General features: G+C 36.5%; 1 long non-coding RNA gene across 1 annotated transcript; it reads left to right on the top strand.

The window, feature by feature from the left end:
* Positions 1-5486: 5486 nt before the first annotated feature.
* Positions 5487-15395, top strand: LOC111195722 (uncharacterized). The gene is made up of 5 exons (XR_002651753.2): positions 5487-5542; positions 6553-6580; positions 8357-8443; positions 12594-12634; positions 14747-15395. It is a non-coding gene; the product is annotated as an uncharacterized LOC111195722 (long non-coding RNA).
* The last annotated feature ends 1856 nt before the right edge of the window (positions 15396-17251 follow it).

Genomic DNA, 17251 nt, shown 5'->3' with positions numbered 1-17251 from the left:
CCATACCATAGGGGGCTAAAGGATTTTAACAGGTAAACTCAATAAATGACTGTTTATTAGCTGATCAGGTGGAAAACACTAGTTTAGGGCAGTGATCGGGGTTAAGTAACTGCTTTAAACTACCAACTTAAAGTACTGTACGAAATTCTGGCGATCTACATCCAGCTTCTAGATAACTAGTTAGTTAAATCAATTTTCGTTCATTATAGCTCACAGTAAGTCCTGTAATCCTAAATGAATAAACAGTTTGAAAATTAAAGTGATTAGCTGATCAGGTACAGGGAAACATTACATATATATATATTTTTTCCTTTAACCCTGACTCCCAATCTAACTAATTCCGAAGTTAAGCTAACTCACTAACACAGCTGCAGTTTATTAATCACAGTGGGTTTAATCTGTGGGCTGATTCAGAGACGTGTATTTTTAACCAGCTATCAGAAACATATCATCACAGTTGAAGTGGTTAGCCTATCGTTACCTTTCTTTTAGAAAAATCTCCGTATATTCATCTCTGTTTTAAAATCAGCTGAAGCTGCTGCAGCCCGGTCCCGCTGCTAAATCTCACAGCGAGGGGGCGGGGCTTCCCCAACAGCAAACTGCCTCTGCTCCGCGCGCCGCAAAACCAGCAAGCTGATTGGCTGTTTCTACTGAGAGGCGTGACTTAATACCTGAACCGGCTCCGTGATTGGTCCGGTCTGTCTCCTCATTAATAGTACAGCTGACCTGAGCGAACTGATATCATTTTTGGGGGGGACAAATCCACCTGTTTCTAATATTGGGTGGGACATGTCCCACCCATCCCCCCCGGTTCCTACGCCTATGGCCGTAATATACGCCGTATGATTTCACGACGGCGTTAAAAACGCCGCTAAAAGCACAGAAAACGCCGTTTCCCCCGGCGTTTTTCGACCCTTTTGGCGCGCCGTACAGAGCGCCGTCTCAGTGCAATAAGACGGCGTAAAAAGCGGCGTTTAGTGGCTGTATTCGGAATGGCATACTACTATACTGCGTACTGCATACTGCACTAGTATGTACTGCATACTACACACTGCCCAGTATGTAGTATTCGGTACTGTAACACTTTTGATTGTAGTACCCTACACGGTCCTGCTGTGACACACCAGTCAGTGCTCTGTAGTGCTCTGAATTGTAAACAGAAAGAACATGAAAAATGTCCTACCTTTTCATTATTAAAACTAATGAGATCTGCATACTGTCCAGAACAGCAATTGCTGCTTTTATTTTAGAGTTTAGCAGCTAACCCAATTCTAACAACCAATTAGCAGCAGCCCCCACAACCCAAGTATGTTCCAGTTATATTTAAATATGTTTTTCTATTTATTTTAGTAGATTACTATTTTCATCTATGTAAGTACCAACAAGAAGAAAACATTTAAACAAACTCTCATTCATATTTACACAATCTCAACACAAATCAAACAATTTTATTAATTTGTATTCAAATAATTCCCTTATTTAAAAGAAAAATATGTATTTAAACATAGGGAATTATTTATTAAATCAACAGAACGATTTATTAAACAAAGGTAATTATTTATTAAATAAAGAGAACGATTTATTAAAACTGAGGGAATTTTTTATTAAAGTAACAGAATAATTTATTAAAACTGAGGGAATCATTTATTAAAATAACAGAATAATTTATTAAAACTGAGGGAATCATTTATTAAAACTGAGGGAATCATTTATTAAAATAACAGAATAATTTATTAAAACTGAGGGAATAATTTACTGCATCAAGGAAAGTAATGGCTCACCGCTGTCGAGACCCTCCGCTGTCCCGGCCGCGGAAAGCGCTCGGTCGCGGCAGCGGAGGGTCCCGGCCGCGGAAAGCACTCGGTCGCGGCAGCGGAGGGTCCCCACTCGCGGAGAACGCGCGGCCGCGGCAGCGGAGGGTCCCCACCCGCGGAGAACGCGCGGCAGCGGAGAGTCCCGGCGGCGGACAGCGCTCGGCCGCGGCAGCGGAGGGGGCTCGACAGCGGTGAGCCAATACTTTCCAAAAATAATTCCCTTAATTTAAAAATACATTTATTTATAAAATTTAAAAATCTCTCGCACTCGCCTCCATCTTGTTTTTTTCTGAAGCGAGCTGGAGAAGCCAGTCGCAATGCATGTTGGGATGCAGTACACCGCGAAGATAGCTCTCCATGCACACTGCGGAATCGGAGCGGAGTAGTACACCATCCGGGTACCTGTAGGGCACTACAGATCCTCAGTTTGGTCACATACTGTGTACTGCATACTGGCTTTAGGCAGATTTAGTACGCGAGTAGTATGTAGTATGCCATTCCGAATACAGCCAGTGTCTCTCTTGACGCCGTAAAAAGCGGCGTAAAAAGCGGCGTTTAATAATAAGATAATGAGCTCCACCTTCCAGTTTTGAAAGCCAATACATTTAAACTCTGTTCAGCCAATGCTCTTACAGAGAGACTCAGCCTAAAGCAATTCACTGCAGATCCGAGCTCCTGAGTTCTTCAGACACAGTTTTTTAGACACAATTAACAATATACCATCTATAGACATTCCCGCTGGTGCTCATGCATTTTATTAGTCTAATATTTATGCTGTATCAATGTAAAAATAAACTCTAGGTTTAGGTGAAAGCAAAATGCTGTGCAGCTCCCCACTTTTTTTTTTATCCAGACGGAAATCACATCACCTTGTCAGTATATCACACATGAAGAACCCTATTGTTGCAAAAACATCAGGGTTTCAATAAATGAATTTATTAATTTATTAAATTAGTTACAAATTATATTAGGAAGCTGATTCTTCTTATTTTTATTCTTATTAAAATATTATAATTATACAGTATAATATTTATATATTTTTTTTATATAATATTATATTATTATATAAAATTATATATTATAATTATATAATATTATTATTATTATAAGATGTAAATTATTCTTAATTTACTATGAATATTATTGTTTTGTTGTTGTTTAAGCATAATATTATTAATATTATTTTTTATGCTTCAGCAGATCCGGTAATTTTTCTATTTCCATAAGGAAACAAGTAATGTCATTTACAGACATAGACTTACAAGTTACATATTTATTATATTTATATTTATTATTATATTATATTTACTTCAGTCGCTTAGAAACCTTCATTAAATTATTAATCTGGCTCTTTACTTTGGAAAATCTATTTGGCCAGGTTCTGTATCAGTATTTATATTATTTGAAGGATCTAAATAACAGGAGTGTTAGTAATCATAAAATGTAAGGAAACGTAAATGTTTATAAGATATACAGTGATAAACCAAAAAACACTTTAAAAAAACACCCCGACAGCTGAATATTCAAGGACACGGAGGTGTTGGTAGAGAGCAGGATGACGGCTAAATTTATACTCCACGAAGAACACTCTCAATCCCTGGATAGCTCAACTTACCGATCATTCAATCATTCAATCAATAAACCTTTTTTTCCTCTCGGGAGTACATCATTTCCAGTGTAGCCGAGCATTTACAATTTAAAAGGGACTGACAACATTGAGTAAGAAAATAGAATTAATAAGAATAATAATAAAAAAAATATATATATATATATATATATATAATCAATGCCAGGCTGATTTGCCCCTGCTTGTGCAAATAAATGATTTTTAAGACCACCAGAGACAAAATTATGAAAATATGAAAATTGCAAAAAGTACACAACAACAATGTTAAATTCAAAGGATTTACAGTAAGATTTAAAGGCCTTTTTAGGGCAAATAAATGACAAGACTTGACAAGACATCCGCAAACCGTGAATAGGTGTCTATACACAGGAACGTCGCTATAGCCCCTTTTTAGGGATGTTTTGATTGTTTTTACAGAAGTGTCTCTCTAATATGTTAAAAATATTCAAATCTTAAAGTATACTACAATTAAAGAATTTTAGTAACAAAATCAATCTCCTCACGCAGCGCGAAAGATCTGATCCACTTTGTCTCGGAGCCGCGTCAAGAAAAATGCATACACGCACGCAAAATTAAACAGCGCTTTTTTAAGCTAATGATCCAGGCTGTCCAGCATTTAGACTGGAGTGAGTTAGGCTAGCTGTGGTCAGTTTGTGTGTTTATAATAAATACTGTGTATTGTACTGCCTGTATGTGTATCAGCTAATTGATGTTACATAATAATAGAATACGATGAGATAAGTTGACACTCATAATGTGCGTGGGGCTTGCCAATGAGTTTGGATATTGAATAGATTTTCCAAAGTAAAGAGCCAGATTAATAATTTAATGAAGGTTTCTAAGCGACTGAAGTAAATATAATATAATAATAAATATAAATATAATAAATATGTAACTTGTAAGTCTATGTCTGTAAATGACATTACTTGTTTCCTTATGGAAATAGAAAAATTACCGGATCTGCTGAAGCATAAAAACTAATATTAATAATATTATGCTTAAACAACAACAAAACAATAATATTCATAGTAAATTAAGAATAATTTACATCTTATAATAATAATAATAATAATAATATTATATAATTATAATATATAATTTTATATAATATAATATATATAATATATTATAATTATACTGTATAATTATAATATTTTAATAAGAATAAAAATAAGAAGAATCAGCTTCCTAATATAATTTGTAACTAATTTAATAAATTAATAAATTCATTTATTGAAACCCTGATGTTTTTGCAACAATAGGGTTCTTCATGTGTGATATACTGACAAGGTGATGTGATTTCCGTCTGGATAAAAAAAAAAGTGGGGAGCTGCACAGCATTTTGCTTTCACCTAAACCTAGAGTTTATTTTTACATTGATACAGCATAAATATTAGACTAATAAAAGGCATGAGCACCAGCGGGAATGTCTATAGATGGTATATTGTTAATTGTGTCTAAAAAACTGTGTCTGAAGAGCTCAGGAGCTCGGATCTGCAGTGAATTGCTTTAGACTGAGTCTCTCTGTAAGAGCATTGGCTGAACAGAGTTTAAATGTATTGGCTTTCAAAACTGGAAGGTGGAGCTCATTATCTTATTATTAAACGCCGCTTTTTACGCCGCTTTTTACGGCGTCAAGAGAGACACTAAAACGCCGCTTTTTACGCCGTCTCATTGCACTGAGACGGCGCTCTGTACGGCGCTCCAAAAGGGTCGAAAAACGCCGGGGGAAACGGCGTTTTCTGTGCTTTTAGCGGCGTTTTTAACGCCGTCGTGAAATCATACGGCGTATATTACGGCGTCTTGAAATCATACGGCGTATATTACGGCGTAAAACCCACACAGAACGGCGTATTTTACGCCGTTCTTTTCTATAAAAGGCGTCTGGTCCAGGCGTTTTTTGGGCCTTTTGGCTTTCCATAAGTTTTACCGCCTGTACACGTGATTTTTTTACGTGTGGACACGTCATATTTTTACGCGTGGAGGCGTTTCTTTCCCACACGTTTTGGCTTAGTTGGCTTGCCATACTTTCTCACACGTTTTGGCTTAGTTGGCTTGCCATATTTACCGTCGTCACTCTGGACGTATTTAGTCATTTCTGGTGAGTAACAATCTGTACTTTTATTTTTTTATGAGCAATTGATAACAAAATATGGCTAGGAAAAACTTAAGTTAGCGAGTAAAGAGTAACTGTTTATTTTACCTTGAGTGTATTGACAAATATCTTTCAATAATGATTACTTATCTTAGTATCTATAATTACATAATTATTGTGTGAAACCTTGTATTGTATATGCATTAACCAATACTCACATTATATTTGATCATTTGTATTACTCACAGGGTATTTTACACGCATTTATATAGAAGATTAACCAATACTCACAATATATATTATTTACACATATAGATGAACATTGTTTGATATGGCATGTGACTAACACAGACTTTATTATATGACAAATTAACCCACATGATACATTTACTAACACATTAACATATAACATATGAGATGTAGCTCAGGCTTGAAGTATTTTGTTTACTGCAGGACCCTAACTAACGGTCATTAATTCGACTGGTACGGGGCTAAATTGCTACAAAAAAGGCTATTAGATCAAAGCAGCCTTGACAGCTAACTATTAGTTTAACTATTAGTAGTTAAATATTAACTGGCTGCAGCGTTAGCAGCTATATCTCCTATAATGAAGTTACTTTTAAAATAACCATGATGAATAAGTAAAACATTAACGTAAATATTTATAGAGGCCCTTTCCATTTGGGAATTTAAAGCAGAAGCAGGACACACACACACACACACACACACACACACACACACATATATATATATATATATATATATATATATATATATATATATATATATATATATATATATATATATATATATATATATATATATATATATCAAAGAGCTATCTACATCAGTTTTCTCATGTACTTGATCTCCAGTATATTAAAGACATCTGATAGGTCAATGTAGATTAAGACTGAAGACTTTACCAATTTATTTACAAAAGAACAAAATCTAATTTTGTCGTTTTATAATACTGCCATGTTATTAACATGTTTTGTGTCATGGTTTCCTTGTAGACACCATCTCAGCTGCATTCTAAATAAGGTAAGATGTTACTGAATGTAATGGAAAATTGTGTCCAGATTATTATTTGTTTTATCAGTAATATGTACGTCTTGTTTATAGTGGAAAGGATAAAAAGGTTGTGTTGCAGCAATAGCCCGTAACAGTACAGTCCATAAGCTGTCCTTTTCTAACAATGTATTTTCATGTATAGGAACAAACTAGAGCTGGGTGATATGGCCCAAAAAGTAAATCTTCGATTTTTAAAAAATAAATCAGATTTTCGATTTAAATCGATTATTTTTCCCCTACTAAAAATCAAATTAAAGATGATAAAGAAATGTTTAAAAACTATTTTTTATTTATTTAGTTTTCACTTAAATGTCCCCCATGTGGTTAAAGTGCAACCAGAAACAAGCAAAAAAATAACAATTGTAAGCTGTGAGAACATCTAGTAACTTTTCGAAAGCTTTCTCCAACATAATTTAGGTACTGACACTATGCACCCTCAAACTTAAAAAATAAATAAATAAACCCACCCTCAAAAAACAAATAGAAAGAAATAAAATGGTGCCCTTTTTTTTAAAAACGTACAAAATAGAAAACAAGTACAATTTAATATGCTTTTAAGCTGCAGTTCCTCATCCAACCACTAGCCAGAGCTGCAGCAGCAGCACAAGCCCCGCTGTCTTTACACCAGTCACAGAGTTGCAGCCCAGCCACGGGCTACAGGCAAAGAGCGTCTGTAGTCTGCAGCGTTTTTACTGTTTCTGCAGTTCATATGTAGGAAATAAAAGTTTTAACCCTACTAACCGGATAATACAGTTCACTAAAGTTCATCTTTCAGCCCAACCAGCTAACAGCAGCAGTTTAAAGCAGCCGTCACGGAGTCACTGCTCGGATTACATTATAAACAGGTCAGTTAGCGCTGCTAACCTCAGAATTATATCTACTAGGTTTAGTGGTTAAACTGTTAAAGGGATACTGAAGACTATTAAAGGCTATTGGAGGTTATTGAAAGGGTTATTGGGGGCAGAAATATAATCAGCCTTTACTGATGAGTGATTCACGTCCTCGTCCCTCGCTGCGGTGAAACTGTGACCTGGCTTTTTCCGTGCTGTACTGTTGACTAACATCATTAAAACAGATTCCGTTCTTTCCAACTACTTAAGAATTTAGTTAACGTTAAAAGCTCTGTTTTATTGCTGTAACGTTACTTACTAAAAATATGGAGTTTAAATCAGATTCACGCTCTTAATTACAGTTTATGAGGGCGGAGAGAGTCAGGCTGGATTTTTTTGCAAAAAATAAGCTCTAGCTGGAGCGTTAGATTAACGTTACTGTTGTTCTTATTAAAATAGTGTATTATCTATATATTAACAGTAAGTGAGATATTTTAAGCAGTAAGCTGTCTCAGAAAAAAGGCAGCTAATGTTACACATTCCTGTGGTACTGACATATACAAATTCTTGTTTCTAATAAATATTTATATTTATTTTTTATAACTTATAACATTATCTCTCATGAAAAGCGTTTATTTTGGTCAGCGCGGGAGGGAGGGAGGTGTGGGGGTGCGCACGGGAGAGAGGGGATGGGCTAAGCTCACTCTGAAGTACGGTAGCCCACAGGGGAGCGTCAGTGGTGAAAATTAAAACTCAGAGAAAAACGATTTTCATAAAAACACATCGTCCTTAACTGTAAATTCAAATTAATCGATAAAATCAATTAATCGCACAGCTCTAGAACAAACATATTGGTTGGTTATGCAAAGAATATGTTTCACTGTCTGTCTGTCTGTCTGTCTGTCACCCTGTTCAGGATGTTTCTTGCCTTCCACTCTGAATGCTGGGATGGGCTAAAGCACCCCCTGCAACCCAGAATGATTTTTGATGGGTCAGAAGATGAGTGAGTATGTCTGTTTTAAGTTGTCAATTTATTAAGAGGAAATTGTACATACAAATATCTAATAAGCACCATGAGATGGGCAAAATGTTTCCTATTTAGGCATGTGCATAAATCAAGAGTATTTCACATTGTATTATTTTTCCCAATATTCATATTATATAAAACAAACTCCCCAGTAGCTACAGTGCCCTCCATAATTATTGGCACCCCTGGTTAAGATGTGTTCTTTAGCTTCTCATAAATTGAGTTTTGTTCAAAATAATATAGGACCACGATGGGAAAAAAAGTAAAGTCCAACCTTTAACTCAAGTAAATTTTAAGGGGGAAATAAAATCCCTGACTAAGAAATAATTATTCTTCATAAAATCACCTGTTCCACAATTATTGGCACCCCTAACAATTCTTAGGAAATAAATTTAATAAAAGTATTTCTGTCACTTCTACAGTATTTACGAAGTTGATCAGAGTATGTAGGAACATTTAATTAGTAATTCACAACTTCCTGTTTCCCTGGGGTATAAATATGACGTGACACAGAGGCCATTTATCTTCAACATGGGAAAGACAAAGGAACATACCATTCAAGTGAGGCAGATGTGTGTTGACCTTCACAAGTCAGGCAATGGCTACAAGAAAATCGCTACTCGCCTACACCTGTCCATATCTACTGTCAGAGGAATTATTAAGAAGTTTAAAACAACTGGAACAGTGGTAAACAAGCCTGGACGAGGACGCAAGTTTATTTTGCCACCACGCACAGTGAGGAGGATGATAAGAGAAATAAAAAGTTCTCCAAAGCTCACTGTTACAGAATTGCAACAAATGGTAGCTTCTTGGTACGGTGGCCGAGAAAGCCCAGCGCAGTGCAAATTGAAAAGCGCTGCAAAAGCACAAAACACATCCATCAAAATTACAACACAGGCGCAGCAAATAGAAAAACGCGCTGCAAAAAGAAAAACGCGCTGCAAATAGAAAAACGCGCTGCAAATAGAACCACAACACAACGGAAGTGAGTCACAACACAACAGAATTTTCCCGGGGGACCTTAAAAGATGCTGTACCAGCTGTATACAAAGGACAATAAGTGGCAAACAAGCTTCTGAAAAGTAAGTTATGTTTATTACCTGTGATTGCCACGGTTGTGTGCCTATTATTAAAAGTTCTGCTTCACAAAACGCCTTGTTTGCCACTTATTGTCTTTTGTACACATAGTGAAGTCCGAGACGTACAGTATCTTTTATTAAGGTCCCCCGGGAAAATTCCGTTGTGTTGTGACTCACTTCCGTTGTGTTGTGGTTCTATTTGCAGCGCGTTTTTCTAGTTGCTGCGCCTGTGTTGTAATTTTGATGGATGTGTTTTGTGCTTTTGCAGCGCTTTTCAATTTGCACTGCGTTGGGCTTTCTCGGCCACCGTATCTTGGGGTCACAAAGTCTCCAAAACAACCATCAGGCGCTATCTACATGCCAACAAGCTGTTTGGGAGGCATGCACGGAAGAAACCATTTCTCACTCACAATCATAAACGCAAACGTTTGGAGTTTGCTAAGCGGTACTGGGACTTCAACTGGGACCGTGTGCTTTGGTCAGATGAAACAAAGATAGAGCTTTTTGGCAACAAATGCTCTAAGTGGGTCTGGCGTAACACAAGAGCTGAGTATGCAGAAAAGCACCTCATGCCCACTGTGAAATACGGCGGGGGATCAGTGATGCTGTGGGCCTGTTTCTCTTCTAAAGGCCCTGGGAACCTTGTTAGGGTGCATGGCATCATGAATGCTCTAAAATACCAGGACATTTTAAAACAAAATCTGGTGGCTTCTGCCCGAAAGCTGAAGATGGGTCGTCACTGGGTCTTTCAGCAAGATAATGACCCTAAACATGTGGCCAAATCTACACAGAAATGGTTCACCGCACACAGAATCAAGCTCCTCCCATGGCCATCTCAGTCCCCAGACCTCAACCCCATTGAAAACCTGTGGGGTGAGCTGAAGAGGAGAGTGCAGAGGAGAGGACCCAGGTCGTTGGATGATTTAGAGAGAATGTGCAAAGAGGAATGGTCAAAGATCCCTCTTTCTGTATTCTCCCATCTTGTGAAACATTACAGGAGAAGATCAGGTGCTGTTTTGTTGGCAAAAGGGGGTTGTACAAAGTATTAACATCAGGGGTGCTAATAATTGTGGCACACATGATTTGATGTTAAATAATGATTTCTTAATGTGGGATTTTTTTCCTACTGAATAAATTCACTTGAGTTAAAGGTTGTATTTTACTCTTTTTTCCCATCGTGGTCCTATATTATTTTGAACAAAACTCAATTTATGAGAAGCTAAAGAACACATCTTAACCAGGGGTGCCAATAATTATGGAGGGCACTGTATATCACAACCAAAAGTACGTAATAGCTTAAAGTGTACCATACCGTATTTAATACAACTGACCATGCGGTTACACAGAGATTTTAAGTGAAACACTACCCCCTACTGGCCAAAACGTATAATACACAGAATATAACATACCATTGCGAAAGAGAACAATGATTCATGTCAGTGAGAGGGCACAGCGTAGAAACCCCTAAGATAATATACAATATAATACTAATAAAAACATATCTTTCAGTAGCTAGACCATGTAAACAGCACATTAGCTAGCTAGCTGACACTAGCTAATTGACTAGCATCCCCTTACCTCGACATAAATCCCCCTTTACAACTACAGCACAACACCAAAACTAAACTAAAATTAATTCTAACACTACTACATTCAACTTGTACTCGGACAGAATACAATAGGTTTTTCCGACTTGTATATGTATGCTGCACATTAAACTATTGTGCAGCCCCATTGTCTGCAATAGCTAAGAAAAGAAAACCCTTAGAAAAACGATCGGCTAACGAGTCTGATTTTACTTAGAACTCAGGTAAAGTTCATATTTTCCACAACTAAGGCTGTATCTCTAAAAACATTTGGTCCTTTGAGCTTTAGAGCTGCAAATTTGACTGGAGAAGTTCTCTGCTGCAGTGTTGTTAGCCAATCAGAGGCGACATGTTTGCATATATAAATATGAGCTAGAGCTGAAATCCTGTCCTTCTTCAGAGAGCTCTAAAGCAGGGTTATACAGAAACACCAGAGCACTGTTTTCACTTAACATGGCTCACATAGTGTTTATTCATAGTAGAGACCACAACTAGACATTTTAAAATCAATGAAAAAATGTCAGAATGAGACCTTTAAATCTAGAACTTGTCTCCGTTGTAATAAAATAACCACACACTAGACAGTATTCCTAATAAGCAGCCTTCCACAGTGCTGCCGTTATGTTATCAAGGTACATTAATGTTAACCTCATTGATTTATCATAAGTTAAATTTACCTGGTCTTTGCTCCGCCGCTCCATTCCAGGTGTCACCGTCCTTTTTTTTCTCTTAAGTTGTCACACTTTTTCCTTGCCGCTTCCATATTCCTGCTCCTCAACTAAAACCTTTGCCTCCTCCGCCTTCTTCCTGTGAGTGGGGGATGTACTAAACGCGTTGTTTCACATTAAAAATAGTCACCGCAAAATACTGGTCTTCGAGTTTTAAAATTAAACAATTCATCAAGGTACAGAAAATTTCTTTTCTTTTCTTTTTTCTTTTTTTTTTTAAATATTGAGTAACTCCAAATTACTCAAGAAATCGTTTCACCCTTAGTATTTAGTACAAAATTAATTGAAAAATGTAAGGTGTGAGCACTAATGTCCCTATCTCTTTAGAGGTAAAATTGAAAGGAACTACTTTTCCCATAGATATTTCATAGTCTGTATGGCCTACAGGTGGTCGGTCGCTGCTGTGCATGAGGTAATATAATAGGAATTAAACAGCCATGGGCTCTCCATTCAGCACAGCAGTGATACCTGTATGATGATGTTGATGGTGCTGTTTAAGGCCTCGTTGATGGGCATGGGTGGTATTGGTGTTCTGAGGTCAGAAATTGATTCTACATGACTGACAGACTCGCACATCAACAGATGAGCTTCAATATAAAGCTATTTATCAAATGGGTGCAGCCAAAAAAGGCTTTCTGATGAGATTGATGCAGAATATACTGTATTAAAACAGTTCTGAAACTTTTAAATTTAACATACTTTGACTTGTTTCACATCTGTGATTTATTTTTAGACATGCTGGAACCTTACTGGAAGGACAGACACCTCTTAAAGGTTAATTACACTATACAATTACAATTAAATTCACTGTTCAGTTGACTTCACGTTATTGTGTTTACATATGTATCTGGGGATAATGGAAAGTGCTCTGGAAGCCAATGTTGGTTAAGTACAAGTGTTGTGCAAAATTCAGAATTTAATTGAAAATGACTCCTAAATATTAAGCTAACAAATGCACCAGCTCAGTTAATTCAGTTCTATATCCCTCTACAATGGAGCTCTCAGGATCTTTCACATTTTATTATTAAAAATGGTCAATTTTCCAGATTAATTTGAGGCCTACTGTAATCAATTTTGATTAGTTTTAGTTGATTTTTGGTTTTATTGTCTGTCTACACTGATGTTTTAAAAATCGTATGGCCATGAAAATTTGCCTTGAAAGGCATGGAAAAGTTATGTAAAATCGTGAAAAAAAAGTGTTTAAATCCTGCAACACAGATAAGTTAGAATTAAGATGCTAGCCCAATATTAACCATATGGTGTTAACCACTTGCTGTCTGCTCATCCCATTTTACACATGGCTGCTACAGCTCACCATGCAAAAGCGTGGTTTTGAATAAATCAGCGCCAATACATGGCTAATCATGTCTAGCTCTGTGCTAAGTGCAAGAGACCCTCTCTGAGAAAAAGAAGAATCACTGATTGTAAGGTTTGTAAACACAGTGTAATTTGATTCAGGCAATTCTAATGTGGTCATTGAGTCTCTGATACACACTGTGTATAGTAATGTCTAACTGGGAAAACGTGATGCATGTTTGCTTATGTAAATGTATATCTAAAGCTAAGAATGGTATTTATGTATGTCTGGTTAATAATGGTAAGGGTTAAGGGTGGTATATAATGTAAAGGAAGTTATATGTTTTTAAGGTATAGTTTATGGTTGTATATACTGGTGTATAATGTACAGCTGGTTAATTTTATTTAATGGTATGTAGGAATGTACAGTGGAGGAAATAAGTATTTGATCCCCTGCTTATTTTGTAAGTTTGCCCACTTACAAAGACATATCATAAATAAAATCCAGAAAATCACATTGTATAAATTGTATAAATTTATTTGCTTTTTGCAGAGGGAAATAAGTATTTGATCCCTCTGGCAAACAAGACCTAATACTTGTTGGCGAGCACAGCAGTTAAGACCTTTTTTGTAGTTGATGATGAGGTTTGTGCACATGTCAGGAGGAATTTGGTCCACTTCTCTTTGCAGATCATCTCTAAATCATTAAGATTTTGAGGCTGTCGCTTAGTTCTGAACTTCAGCTCCCTCATAAGTTTTCTATGGGATTAAGGTCTGGAGACCGGCTAGGCCACTCCATGAACTTAATGTGCTTCTTTTTAAGCCACTCCTTTGTTGCCTTGGCTGTATGTTTTTGGTCATTGTCGTGCTGAATGACCCATTTTTAAAGTCCTGGCATAGGGAAGGAGGTTGTCACTCAGGATTTTACAGTACACGGCTCCATCAATTCTCCCATTGATGCGGTGAAGTAGTCCTGTGCCCTTAGCAGAGAAACACCCCCCAAAACATGTTGTTTCCACCTCCATGCTTGACAGTAGGGATGGTGTTCTAGTCAGCATTTCTCTTCCTCCAAACATGGCAAGTAGAGTTAGTACCAAAGAGTATCAATTTTTGTCTCTTCTGACCACAGCACCTTCTCCCAATCACTCTCGGAATCATCCAGGTGTTCATTGGCATACTTGAGACGGGCCTGCACATGTGCTTTTTGAGCAGAGGGAGCTTGCGATAACTGCAGGATTTTAATCCGTTACGGCATAATGTGACTCTGCAACATGAAATAAAGCTCTTATTTGTCATATTTTGTCACTCAGAGTTCAAGTAGGAGGGTCCCTTATCAAAATCTTGCTTAGATCCCCAGGGAAGTAAGAACCAACACAGGTTGCAGTTCTGGCCACATCCTAACCTGCCAACCAGCACTCGCCTGGAAGCAAGCCATAATCAGTCTAAAACTGTGCATTCGATTTTTTTAAATAATGAATTTATTTTATTTAACATTGATGTTTTGCATGCTAAATTGATTACAAATGTGCAAAGGATGTTCGAATTTCTGTACACATGTTAATTAACATATTTTTCCCCCTATTTTTACAGATGATGCAGTGACCACTGATTTAATGATTGCTAACAAGATCCTTGAGTGGAACTATCATGTCTTCAAAGACTGGATTCTTGGAATTTGTGTCCATCACATGATACCTTTGAAGATGGCTGACATTCATGATGAACTGTATTTAGTAATGGCTATGGTTGAGTGAATTGAGATTTGAAATATGTGCAGTGCATATATGCATTCTACAGATGAATGAGGTAGAAATTGGTCCTGTGTGTCCTGTTCCTGTTATTTTGGATGCACATTTATTATAAAAGTGGGGTGTAGGGGTGTAAATAAATATTGATCTTTAATGTGGTTTGCAATTGTGATTTTACTGTGTCAATTTTGTAAAAAAGTATCATTTAATTAAAAAATTATATTATCTATTTTATCTATATAATATTGCATTGTGATCAGGTTTCTAGATAGCTGTACATTTGTCTTTGGATCCCACTGTTCTGATTTGTTAAAATTTGACCGAATGTTTATACAATGATGGCATTATTATAATTAATTTGGAGTCTATTGTAAAACAACCCCCATATTGTAATCTGTATCATATCACCGTCATAGTAACCCTTTTCTTTTGTCAGTTGTCATGATTTGTTTCAACTGTAAAATATGTGAAAAATAAAGATTGAAAATATACATTGTTGAGCATGTATTTGGTTAATTACTTATGTTATTTTTTTTTTAATGTATTTAACCAGTAGGATACAGTACTGTAACAGTGAAAGCTTGTGGAAAACAGTACATTGTAATAGTAGACATGTCATTTAAAGGTTACCATCTGTAAATGTATAGAATAAAGGCACTTATTGACAAATTTACAAGATTTACAATACAGTAAAATTATTTTTTTTCCTTTAAAAAGCTGTAATTTGACATTTATCATCTGTAAATGTATAGAATAAAGTCACTTATTGACGGGTTACAAGATTTAAAAGACAGTAAAATTTATTTCTTTTACTTAAAAAGCTGTAATTTGACATTTATCATCTGTAAATGTATAGAATAAAGCCACTTATTGACAAAGTACAAGATTTAAAATACAGTAAAAATTATTTCTTTTACTTAAAAAAGCTGTAATTTGACATTTATCATCTGTAAATGTAAAGAATAAAGCCACTTATTGACAAAGTACAAGATTTAAAATACAGTAAAATTTATTTCTTTTACTTAAAAAAGCTGTAATTTGAAGTTTATCATCTGTAAATGTAAAGAATAAAGCCACCTATTGACAAAGTACAAGATTTAAATGAAAGTAAAAATATTTATTTTTACTTTAAAAACCATGTAATTTGACATTTCTATGCTGTAAATTGCTTGAATAATTCTCTCAAGTAACATAATTATACCATTATTTAATTGATGTCAACCTTCAGATAACAGACTTTTAATGTATTAATGCAGTATTTTATAGGTTATTTTAACATTTTAGGAATGTTTAACAACAGAAAAAAACTAAATGTAAATGTAATTTACTATTCTTTGACTGTAAAATTACAGAGAACATAAAATTACAAAGCTGTAATTTTACAAGAAGTCGTTGTTAAATTAGGTACAGTAATTTCCTGTAATTTTATGGTAATTGTTTGGCAACTTTTGCTGCCAGACATTCTACCGTTTTTTTACTTTTTTTTTTTTTTACAGTGTATGTAAATGACATGTATAATATTTGTGGTATTATTATCTGAAATGTAGCATTCACATTAAGTTTAGACCTTAAATCATCAAAAGATAATTTATCTTTAAATGCCTTTTGAAATCTTGTTCCCACTAAATCTAGATTATGTGAGAATTACCCAACTGCTGAGCCAGGACTGCCTCACAAACAGTGCCATACCAGGCTTGGAGTTCTGTTTTCACGCGCTGCAGACACACTTGCGGTGGAGCGCACTTCATTTATTTAGCTGAGCATTTGCTCATTTTTTAATAGCTGTTTTTAGCCGGGCTCCCACCATCACAGATATTTTCGCCTTTTGCCATCTCGTTTTCGCCTCCTTTTTCTTAAACACAACTGATTGCATGTGCTTCCACTTATCTGCGATCGTCACGGCTTTCATCTGCTCCTCCTGCTCAAGTCTGGCCTGCAGGACATAGTCCTGCATGCGCTGGCTTAGGAGCTCAGCCTGCGCCTCCAGCTTTTTTCTCTTCTTTATGTATATTTGCTCCTGGAGCTTCCTCTCTTCAGCCATAAGCTCTTCCTGCGCCTTTCTCTCTTCCTCTTCTCTCCGCTTCTGCTCCTTTTTTCTTTCCAGCTCCAGTCGCTGCTCTTCCCGTTTTCTTTCCTCCGCCAGCGCTGCCTCTTTGCGCTTTTGCGCGGCAGCCAGTGCCCTGATATCGCGCTTCTGCGCGTCTGCCACGCTCTTTTCCTCGAGCTTTTGCCTGTAGGCGATCCTCCTCTCCTCAAACTTTCTATCCGCTTCTTTAATCTTCTCGCGCTTTATCTCCAGAGCTCTCCTCTCCTTTTCCCTCCTGCTGGCCAGAGCTTCTCTCTCCAC

This window comes from Astyanax mexicanus, chromosome 10 (genome assembly GCF_023375975.1).
Source record: "Astyanax mexicanus isolate ESR-SI-001 chromosome 10, AstMex3_surface, whole genome shotgun sequence".
Classification (NCBI taxonomy): domain Eukaryota; kingdom Metazoa; phylum Chordata; class Actinopteri; order Characiformes; family Acestrorhamphidae; genus Astyanax; species Astyanax mexicanus.
This window is presented reverse-complemented; position numbering and strand designations above follow the sequence as displayed.